Genomic DNA, 11,161 nt, shown 5'->3' with positions numbered 1-11,161 from the left:
TCACTTGAGCCACAGAGCCACTTCTGGCCGTTTTCTATATATGTGGTGCTGGGGAATCGAACTCAGGGCTTCATGTATACGAGGTAAGCACTCTTGCCACTAGGCCATATTCCCAGCCCCGAAAGGGTACTGATTTTGTCAAATAATTTTTGTGCATCAGTTGAAATGCAGGATTACTGTGGTTTCAACCCAGGGTCTTTTGCATTTGAATATCCAGTTTTCTCATCATCATCTGTTGATGGGAAATTATTCTTTTCTCATGATAGACTTGATATCCTCTGCACAGACTGAGAATAGACAGGTGCTCGTGTCGTGGCTCACACCTGTAATCCTTGCTAATCAGCAGGCCGAGATCTGACAACTATAGTTCAAAGCTAACCCAGACAGAGACTCTTACCTCCAAGTAACCAGCAAAAAAAAGAGGGGAGGGAAAGGGAGACAGGGGAAAAATGAGGGAGGAGGTAACAAGTTGAACAAGTAATGTACTCACTGCCTTACAAATGAAACTGTAACCCCTCTGCACTTCACTTTGACCATAAAGGGGGAAAAAAAATCCAGAAATGCCATGAATAAAGCCAAGCAAAAGTACCAGACCCTGAGTTCAACCTCCAGTACCAGCAAATAAAAAGCAAGAGGATACATCATTTGGAATACTCTACAAACTTTAGGAGATGGAGCCTAGCTGGAGGAAGTAGGTAATGGAAGCATACTTTTGAAGGATATACCTGGTTCTTTCCTCAGTTCATCTCTCTCTCCTCTCTCTCTCTCCCTTTCTCCCTTCTCCCTTCCCCCCTCCCACCTCTCTCTTTCTCTTTCTCTCTCTCACTGCTGATAAAAGTGGTGGTTACATAAGTATAGGAAAGTATAGGAGTAAGGAGTATAAGGAAAAGACTTTTCAGAATCCAAAACTGCTCTAGAAAAGTTGTCTTTAAGAACAAAAAGAGAGAGCTGGGAATATGGCCTAGTGGTAGAGTGCTTACATCATATACATGAATCATTGGGTTCGATTCCTCAACACCACATATATAGAAAAAGCCAGAAGTGGTGCTGTGGCTCAAGTGGTAGAGTGCTAGCCTTGAGCAAAAAGAAGCCAGGGACAGTGCTCAGGCCCTGAGTTCAAGCCCCAGGACTTGCAAAAAAAAGAAAGAAAGAAAGAAAGAAAGAAAGAAAGAAAGAAAGAAAGAAAGAAAGAAAGAATAAAAAGAGAGGGCTGGGAATGTGGCTTAGTGGTATGCCTAGTATGCATGAAGCCCTGGGTTTAATTCCTCAGTATCACATAAACAGAAAATGCCAGAAGTGGCACTGTGGCCCAAGTGGTAGAGTGCTGCTAGTCTTGAGCAAAAGAAATTCAGGGACAGTGCCCAGGCCCTAAGTTCAAGCACCAGAACTGGAAAGAGAGAGAGAGAGAGAGAGAGAGAGAGAGAGAGAGAGAGAGAGAGAGAGAGAGAGAGAGAAAGAAAGAAAGAAAGAAAGAAAGAGAGAATTATATGCTGTCTATAAGAGACTTGAGACTTTCTATAACTATAAATATATAGAGAGAAGGACTAAAAGGATAAAAAAGGCAATCTATGCCAATTGTTACTAAAAGAAAGTAGAGGTAGCTCTGTGTGTGTGTGTGTGTGTGTGTGTGTAAATCCACATTAATAATTATCTTTAAGTGAAAATTAAAATACAGCATACAAAAGCATATAGCCAAAACCAGGTATAGAAAAGAAGACTAGAGGGCTGGGGATATGGCCTAGTGGCAAGAGTGCCTGCCTCATATACATGAGGCCCTGGGTTGGATTCCCCAGCACCACATATACAGAAAATGGCCAGAAGTGGCGCTGTGCCTCAAGTGGCCAAGTGCTAGCCTTGAGCAAAAAGAAGCCAGGGGCAGTGCTCAGGCCCTGAGTCCAAGGCCCAGGACTGGCCAAAAAAAAAAAAAAAAAAAGAAGACTAGAGCAGTAGACACCTACACACACACACACACACACACACACACACACACACAAAAAAAAAAAACCCTCAAATCAACAACCTATCTTTACACTTCAAGGTACTAGAAACATAAGAACACACTAAGATCAAAGTTACCAGAATAAAGGAAATAACAATTAGAGCAGAAATATATGAACTAGAAAAGATCAACAAAGACTTGTTTTTACAAAGATCAACAAAATTGAGAAACCCTTACCTAGAGAGAGACAGTGGGGGAAGGCGGGGGAGAAGAAGGGGAAGAAGGAAAAGTCTGAAATAATTAAAATCAGAAAGCTTACAATTATTGCCACAGAAGTAAAATGCATGGTAAGAAACTGCTATGAACAATTATAGACCAAGAAGTTGGATAACCTAGAGGATATGGATACATTTCTGAAAAGAATACAATCTACAAAGGCTAAATAACAAAGAAAGAGAATGTCTAAACCAATAACTAGAAAGATTAAATCACCAGAGAGGTACATTTGTTACACCTGCGAGCCTACATGTGCATCATTATCACCCAAAGTCCATTGTTTACTGTGGGGTTCATTTTAGGTGTTGCACATGTTATGAATTTATATATAATGACTTATCTACCATTAGTGTACCATACATAGTATTTTCACTGCCTTAAAAAGCCTCTGTAGGGGCTGGGAATATGGCCTAGTGGTAAAGTGCTCGCCTCATATACATGAAGCCCTGGGTTCGATTCCCCAGCACCACATATATAGAAAAAAGCCGGAAGTGGCGCTGGGGCTCAAGAGGTAGAGTGCTAGCCTTGACCAAAAAGAAGCCAGGAACAGTGCTCAGGCCCCGAGTCCACACCCCAGGACTGGCAACAAAAACAAATAAACTCAATAAAAAGCCTCTGTAGATATGCATAGACAAACCTAATAATATGTAACCAAATAGTCACAGACTGAGTGCTACAGTGAATAAAATGAGGGAAAAATCTCTTAAAAATCTCCAGATGGGGCTGGGGATATGGCCTAGTGGCAAGAGTGATTGCCTTGTATACATGACACCCTAGGTTCAATTCCCCAGCACCACATATACAGAAAATGGCCAGAAGTGGCGCTGTGGCTCAAGTGGCAGAGTGCTAGCCTTGAGCGAGAAAAGAAGCCAGGGACAGTGCTTAGGCCCTGAGTCCGAGCCCCAGGACTGGCAAAAAAAAAATCTCCAGATGTCTCTTTGAGAGAGCCATATCTCTTACAATAAACAATACCAAGTGTATTTCTGTCTTAAAAACAACAACATAAAAAAAAAAAAAAAACTGGGGCTGGGAATATGGCCTAGTGGCAAGAGTGCTTGCCTCATATACATGAGGCCCTGGGTTCGATTCCTCAGCACCACATATACAGAAAATGGCCAGAAGTGGCGCTGTGGCTCAAGTGGCAGAGTGCTAGCCTTGAGCAAAAATGAAGCCAGGGACAGTGCTCAGGCCCTGAGTCCAAGGCCCAGGACTGGCAAAAAAAAAAAAAAAACTAAAACAAAACTGGCTCACACCTGTAATCCTAGCTACTCAGGAGACTGAGATCTGAGGATCAAGATTCAAAGCCAGCCCAGGCAGGAAAGTCCATGAGACTCATCTCTTATTAACCACCAGAAAACAGAAATAGAGCTGTGGCTCAAAGTAGTAGATCACTATCCTTGAGTGCAAAGGAGAAGGGATGGTACCCAAACCTTGGGTTCAAGCCCTAGTACCAGGACACAGGAAAGGAAGAGAAGAAGGGAGGAGGAAGGAAGGGAGGAGGGAGGGAAAATAAAGGAAAGAAAAGAACCAAAAGATAAACAATACTTATATAAGTTCAGGTCCTAACTAGGCTGCTTTACACCCTCCTCCCCACCTTTGTGTGCTACTGGAATTTGAATTCAGGGACTTACTCTTGATAGAGCAAGTGCTCTATCACTTGAGCCATGCATTCAGCCCTCCAGCCCAATTGTTGAAGTTGGCCAGCTGAACTTGAGTGTTTCAGGCACAGAAAACAGCATTCACAAAGCATGTAGATTTTACTGAATTGAAGGTAATTCAGGCTGGATGCTGGTGGCTAGCACCTGTAATCCTAGCTACCCCAGAGGCTGAGATCTGAGGATCATGGTCAGAGCTAGCCCAGGCAGGAAAGTGCATGAGACTCTTATCTCCAATAAACTCAGTAAAGTCTGGAAGTGGCATTGTGGCCCAAGTGGTAGAGCACTAGTTTTGAGCCAAAGAAGCTTAAGGGCAGCACCCAGGCCCTGAGTTCACGCCCCAGGACTGTCATGCACGTGCGCGCGCACACACACACACACACACACACACACACACACACACACACACACACACCAAAACTCCTCTTTGGCTGGGCACTAGTCACTCTTGCCTATAATCCTAGCTACTCAGGAGGCTGACATCTGAGGTTCTCAGTTCAAAGATAGTCTGAGCAGGACAGTCTGTGAAACTCTTATCTCCAACTAACCACCAGAAAACTAGAAGTGGAGCTGTGGTAGCACTAACCTTGAGTAAAAAAGCTTAGAGATAGTGCACAGACCCTAAGTTCAAGCTCCTGTACCAGCACAAAAACCAAACAAACCAAAACAGGAAAAAAAAAAAAAAAGAAGAAGAAAAACCTATGTGCTCCATCCTTATACCCTAACCTCTGGGGCCACCACTGATCTTTTCTGCATATATATATATATTTTTTATTTTTTTTTTTTATTTTTTTGCCAGTCCTGGGGCTTGGAACTCAGGGCCTGAGCACTGTCCTTGGCTTCTCTTTGCTTAAGGCTAGCACTCTACCTCTTGAGCTATAGTGCCGCTTCCAGCTTTTTCTGTATATGTGGTGCTGAGGAATCAAACCCAGGGCTTCATGTATGCGAGGCAAGCACTCTGCCACTAGGCCATATTGCCAGCCCCTCTGCCTCTATAATTTTTGAATGTATAATAACTTAATGACTTATGCCATATAAGTTACAGCTCTATCATATAGGTTTTTAATAATTTGCATTGTTTCCTAGATGTGTTTTCATGCCTCCAAAGTGTGTTCTTCTTAAAAAAAACAAAACACTGGATAATATTCCATTATTAGATGCATATCAGTTTATCCATTTATATACTAAAGGACATCTTGGTAAGCTCAAGCTTGGGCGATAATGAATGAGGCTGCCACAAGCAGGTTTCTGTGCGAACATAAGTCTTCAGCTTCTTTGGGCAAACACCATGGAGCATGGTTTCTGGGTTGTATGCTAAAAGTGTAGTTTTGTATGAAACTGCCAAGCTTCCAAAGTGGCTGTACCATTTTGCACTCCCACTATCCACAAATAGAGTTCCTTTGTTCTATAGCTTTGTCAGCATTTAGTGTTGTCAGTTGTTTAGATTTTAGCCCTTTTATTATATTATGTACTGGCATTACATTCTTGTTTTAAGTCCCTAATATATGATATAGAGCACTTTCTTTTTGTATTTACTTGACCTCTCTTTGCTGAAGTATCTGTTCCTCTCTCTCCCCTTGCCCATCCCCATAAGGTCTTACTATATAGCCCAGGCTGGCTTAAGATTCACCCAGTATCTCAGGCTAGCCTTGTACTAGGCCTGGAATTACAGGCATATGTCACATTGCCTGGCTTGCTGTCTATTTTTTAAGTCACGTTGCTCATTTTCTTGTTTATGAGTCTTCTTACAAAGAATTCTTTGTATTTCAGATAAAGTCCTTTATAAGCTATGTCCTTTGCAAATATTTTCTCCTAATCTGTGGGTGGTCTTCTCATTCTTTTGATGCTATTTTTCACAAAGCACAAGTTTTTAAGGTTAATGAAGTTTAGCTTATTCTTTCTTTGATGGATTATGTCTTTGATGTTGTATCTAAAAAGTCATCATCACACCCAAGCACTTAACTATTCTCCTGTGTAATCTAGTGTTATAGTTCTGTTTTACCCTTAGGTCTCTGAGTCACCTTACGTTAATCTTTATAAAAAGTTGGTTGGGTTTGTTTTTGTTTCTTTGTTGGCATGTGGAAGTCAGTTGTATTACTATCAATTGCTGAAGATTACCTTTGCTGCTATGTGGCCTTTTTGTTCTCCAAAGACAAGTTGATTATATTTATGTAAGTATATTTTGGGCTCTCTATTCTTTTCTTTTGGATTGTCTATTCTTTCATCAAATACTGTCTTGATTGCCGAGGCTTTATGATAAGTCTTGAATTCAAGTAATGTTACTTTTCCTTCAACACTGTACTAACTATATTGATTGCTTCACTTTTCCAAATAAACTTTAAAATCAGTTTATCAACATTTACAAGGTAACTTGCTAGGATCTTGATTGGGATTTCATTCACTGTAAACAGCAAATGAACTGAAATCTTGATAATGGCCTTCCTGTCCACAACATGGACTATCTATCTAATTCCTTTTAAATTCATTTCTACTTTTTGTGGCTCTCTTCATGTAGATCTTGTGTATATTTTACTAGTTGTTTTTTTTTGGGGGGGGGGCCAGTCCTAGGCCGTGAACTCAGGGCCTGAGCACTGTCCCTGGCTTCTTTTTTGCTCAAGGCTAGCACTCTGCCACTTGAGCCACAGCGCCACTTCTGGCCATTTTCTGCATATGTGGTGCTGAGGAATCGAACCCAGGGCCTCATGTATACGAGGCAAGCACTCTTGCCACTAGGCCATATCCCCAGCCCACTTTACTAGAGTTATAACTAATGTGTCCATTTGGAGAAATGCTAAAAATAAATAGGATTGTTTTTAATTTTAAATTTCACTCACTCACTGGAATTCAAATTGACTTTGTCTATTAACATTGTATCCTGCAACCTTGCTATATGTGGTTGTTAATTCCTGAAAGGTTTTTTCCTTTGTTTTTGGTTTTGTCTTTTTTTTTTTTGGCACTGGGGATGGAACCTAGGATGTTGCAATTGCTAGGCAAGTGCTTTGCCACTGAGCTACATCCCAGCCCTCCTGGAAGGTTTTGTTGGTGATGCCAACAAAAAAAACTTTTGTTGTTTTTTGTTGCTTCTTTTAGATTTTCTATAAAGAAATCATGTTATCTACAAATAAAGACAAAATAATTTCGTACTCCTTAGTAAATAAATCTCTTATTTCATTTTCTTGTCTTATTAGCTAAGACTTCCAGTATGCTTTTGGAAAGAAGTGGTAAGAGGGGAAATCCTAGGCACCTAGGAAAAATTCTAGGCACCAGCAGCTGATGCCTGTAATCATATCTACTCAGGAGGCTGAGATATGAAGATCATACTTCAAAGTCAGCCCAGACAATAATGTTCTAAGACTCTTATCTCTAATAAACTACCAAAAATGCCAGAAGTGGAGCTGTGGCTCAAGTGGTAGAGGGCTAGCTTTTAGCAAAGCTCAGGGGCAGTGCCCAGACCCTAAGTCAAGCCCCAGGATAGGCAACCCCTCAAAAAAAAAAAAAAAAAAGGGAAGGATTCTAATTTCTTACCATTAAACGCAAGTAACTGAGCTGGACCTGGTGCTATGTGCCTATAATCCCATACTTGGAGACTGAGGCAGGAGAGTTCTAAGTCTGAGACCAGCCTGGACTACATAGCATGTTCCAGGTCATCTTGGGTTACCTAGTGAGATCTGTCTCAAATAAATGAAAAAGATCCAGGCACTGGTGGCTGACACCTGTAATCCTAGCTGCTCAGGAGCCTGAGATCCTGAGAATCTTCAGATTCTCAGAGGCAGAGATCAGACAAATCTTTGAGACTCTTTCCAATGAAATGAGCTAAAACTGGACTGGAAGCATGGTTCAGGTGGTAGAATGCCAGCTAGTTGTGAGCAAAAGAAGCCAAGGAAAAAAATCTAAGTGAAAGTTTGAGGCTCAGAGTTCAGGCTCCAGTATAGTATACACACACACACACACACACAAAAAAAAAAAAAGGTGTGAGTAACAGGAGGTAGGAGTTTCCCTTCCACCACATCAGTTAGACTCTGATAGAATCTTAGCAAAACCTCAGTAAGTTAGGCTTTGGTTAGTTTCTCCTAAGGGCAGACATTGCTAAGCAGAACAGAGTGCTCTGATGTTTCAAAATGGTTCTTCTTTCCCCAACCAGAAATGCAATGGAAACCCCCCCACACACACACACACCATACACATATTTACTGTGAGAACCTGGCTGTGTTCCCAGGTTAAACTCAGGTGTGGGCCAGATGACAAGGTTCCCCAGAAGTTTTTACTGTCAAATTTGTCCCTCCCTACTTTCCAAAAAGTAATCCATCACAGTTTAGGCTTTCCCTCCCTGGTACTGGCTTCCACAAAGGTTGTGGTCCTAGTTTATTATCATTTTTTATTTAGTTGTGGGTCTCTCCATGGGGGAGGCAGTGATTTACCAATGACCCCACTTCTCTTACGGATTTTAAAAGGTGATGATTTTTCCATTTGTTCAGCTTTAACTTGTTAGGATACCTGAACTCACACACACACACACACACAGACACACACAATTTACATACATACATATATATGTATATATTAATTTCTTATCAATTTGGCCATGTTATATCTTTTGATTACAAAGATTAGTCTACTTACATTTAAAGTCACTACTAATAGAGTACTTGTTATTGCCATTTTTATTATTTTTGTTTCTCTCAGTAATTTTGTCCATTTTCTTTTCTTCCTGCCTTCCTGTTTCATTGATTTGATTGTGTACTGAAACACTTAGATTCCTTTCTCGTTTCTTCTGTGCATCTTCTTTTTCTGTGCATTTTCTTTGTGGTTACCATGAGGCTCACATAAAATACCTTCAAGTTATAATAATCAATATTTAAGCTGACAATTTCAATCATTTAGAAAATCTCTTTCTTTACCCTCTCACCCTCTTCATGTCATTACATTCTCTTGTTCTACTGTTAGGATGCTGTTACATCTTTTTTTTTTTTTTTTTGCCAGTTCTGGGGCTTGAACTCAGGGCCTGAGCACTGTCCCTGACTTCCTTTTGCTGAAGGCTAGCTAGTACTCAACCACTTGAGCCACAGCACCACTTCTGGTTTTTTCTGGGTATGTGGTGCTGAGGAATCATGCTAGGCAAGCACTTTACCACTAAGCGATATTCCCAGCCACATTATTTGTTTTTGTATTTTGTTTTTGACAGGATCTCACTAATTCTGCCCAAATGGATCTCAAATTCACCACGATCCTGCCCCTGACCAGCTAGAATTAAAGGAATATGCTACCACATCCAGTCAATTTCTAATTTTAATGAACTGGCTTAACAATGGGGAAGATTTTCAATAATAATCTCAACTAGGCTCTTGAGGAAGGGGTTGTCTCTGAATCTTTTTGGAGGAATATGACTTCTTTGAATTTATGCCTGTAATTTCCCCAACTCCCCAAAAACTCTTTTCAGAAGCTCACAATCTCTTGTGCCCTCTGGTGTCTGTCTTTAGTACAGCAGGTTTTCTGGTACTCTGATAGCAAGCCTACTCTCCTTTGTGTTCAGGATACCCTAGACATTAAAATTATGCTTACTCTGTGCCAACATCCCCAAACAAACAAAACACATACCACACTAGTTGCGGTTGTGGTGTGTGTTTTTGCTTTGGTTTTTTTTCTTTTTAGGGGGCAAAGGTGGGGGTGCAGAAAGGGAGGGAGAAAGGTGAACAAATGCAATCATGCTATTCAGTAGACACTATGTGAAAAGTGGCATTGTGGCTTCAGTGGTAGAGCATTAGCCTGGAGCTGAAGAACTCAGGGACAGCACCCAGGCCCAGAGTTCAAGCCCCACAACCAACCAACCAACAACAACAACAAAAAAAAGATTATCCTCAGTAGACACTATGTGGAAAATAAACCACGCAAATTGTGAGCAGGGATGAGGGGGAAATGGGGAAAGGCAAAGGAGAGGTGACACTGTCCAAAAAAAGAAATGTACTCATTACTTGACTTATGAAATAGTAACCCCTCTATACAACTCCTTAATAACAATAAAAGCGTGTTTAAAACAACCAACCAACCATCCAAAAAGAACAAATTCCAGTCTCATAGGCAACTTTCCAAAAAGGAGGAATACTGGACATGTGCTCTACTCTTCTGCCTCCCTCCTGAGGAGGAGCAACTGTTGGGAGCTCTCAATCATGCTGAGTGGGCTTGCCTCTGTCTAGTGTGTTGCAGGCCCTGGGGTGATACAACTAACCTCCACCCTTGCTTTCTGTAGCTCAGACAGCATCACTATTCCAGGTTTATTAGCTGTATTCTAGGTTAGAAGGGAGAGGAGCCAGTTCCTTGGGCAATGCTCTAAAAGGCCAGAATATTGAATATATATGCCATTTATCTTTATTTTTCTCCCTGTGACCTAAAGTGAGCTATGCTGGCTTAAGGAAATAGCAAATCACATGAAGTGAAATGACTCATCTTACGTACTTCAATGTGATTCTTGACTTGGTGCCCTCCTGGGGTAATGAAACCTAATTGAAAGTATTTCAGAGTTCTCATAAAGGTATTTAGTCTGTATATTGTTGTTTAATCCATCTCTGAAGACGACTGTGAGATAGGCTTCCAGTCCCATCATCCTTTTTTTTTGTCAGTCATGGGGCTTGAACTTACGGCCTGGGTACTATTCCTGAGCTTTTTCGCTCAAGAACAGTGCTATACCACTTTGAGCCACAGCACCATTTCCAGTTTTCCGGTAAATAACTGGAGATGGGGAGAGGAGTGGGGAGTAGTCACTTGTGGACTGGTGGGGCTTGAATTCAGGAGCTAGGGACTGTCCCTGGGCTCTTTTGTGCAAGGCTAGCACTCTACCACTTTGAGCCACAGCACCACTTCGAGTTTTCTAGGAGTTCACTGGAGATAAGAGTCCCACAGACTCTCCTGCCAGGGCTGGCATTGAACTGTGATCCTCAGATTTCAGCCTTCTGAGTAGCAAGGATTACAGGCACGAGCCACCAGCACCCAGCCTTCCTTATCTCTTTCTTATAATGTCATGTTTTATTTACAATTTGTCAACTGTAAAACACATGCCAACTTTGGAGATGTAAGAAAAAGTGATCTTTGATGATGGCAAGAGACCATTGACAGTAAGATGCACCACAGTCTTGTGGCAATCCAGAAGGGCACAAGACTGTAAGGGCAGAGATGGGATGAAAGGGGAGGGAAAGCTGCATGCTATGATGTGTTGATTAACCCCAAGACCCTCAATCTCTGGAAGAGATTCTAGATGTATAAAATGCTTGGTTTGACAGTTAAGTCTTGAGGAAGCTAA

The sequence above is a fragment of the Perognathus longimembris genome, chromosome 7, assembly GCF_023159225.1.
Source record: "Perognathus longimembris pacificus isolate PPM17 chromosome 7, ASM2315922v1, whole genome shotgun sequence".
Taxonomy (NCBI): domain Eukaryota; kingdom Metazoa; phylum Chordata; class Mammalia; order Rodentia; family Heteromyidae; genus Perognathus; species Perognathus longimembris.
Note: the sequence above shows the minus strand (reverse complement) of the source record.